Source organism: Leptonychotes weddellii, unplaced genomic scaffold (assembly GCF_054177405.1).
Source record: "Leptonychotes weddellii isolate Sample4059 unplaced genomic scaffold, ASM5417740v2 HiC_scaffold_198136, whole genome shotgun sequence".
In the NCBI taxonomy this organism is placed as follows: Eukaryota; Metazoa; Chordata; class Mammalia; order Carnivora; family Phocidae; genus Leptonychotes; species Leptonychotes weddellii.
Window position 1 is genome coordinate 1 of NW_027784195.1, and position 289 is coordinate 289.

General features: G+C 34.3%; 1 pseudogene; it reads left to right on the forward strand.

Annotated features, from left to right (window-relative positions):
- Window positions 1-177: 177 nt before the first annotated feature.
- On the forward strand, window positions 178-289 carry LOC145718682 (U4 spliceosomal RNA; annotated as a pseudogene).

Below are 289 nucleotides of genomic sequence, written 5' to 3' on the forward strand. Positions count from 1 at the left end.
TAACATAACAATAAAAAAATTAAGAAAAAAATTGCCCCTTGAGCAACATGGCTTTGAACTGCAAGGATCTACTTATACACGGGTTTCTTTCAACAAATTATACGGACAGGATGTAAATGTACTTTCTCTCCCTTAGCTCGTTTTATTGTAAGAATATGGTATATAACACATATAACAAGCTTTGTGCAGTGGCAGTATCGTAGCCAATGAGGTTTATCCGAGGCGCGATTATTGCTAATAACACATATAACATACTGTTTACATAATCAGTAAACAGTATGCTATCAGT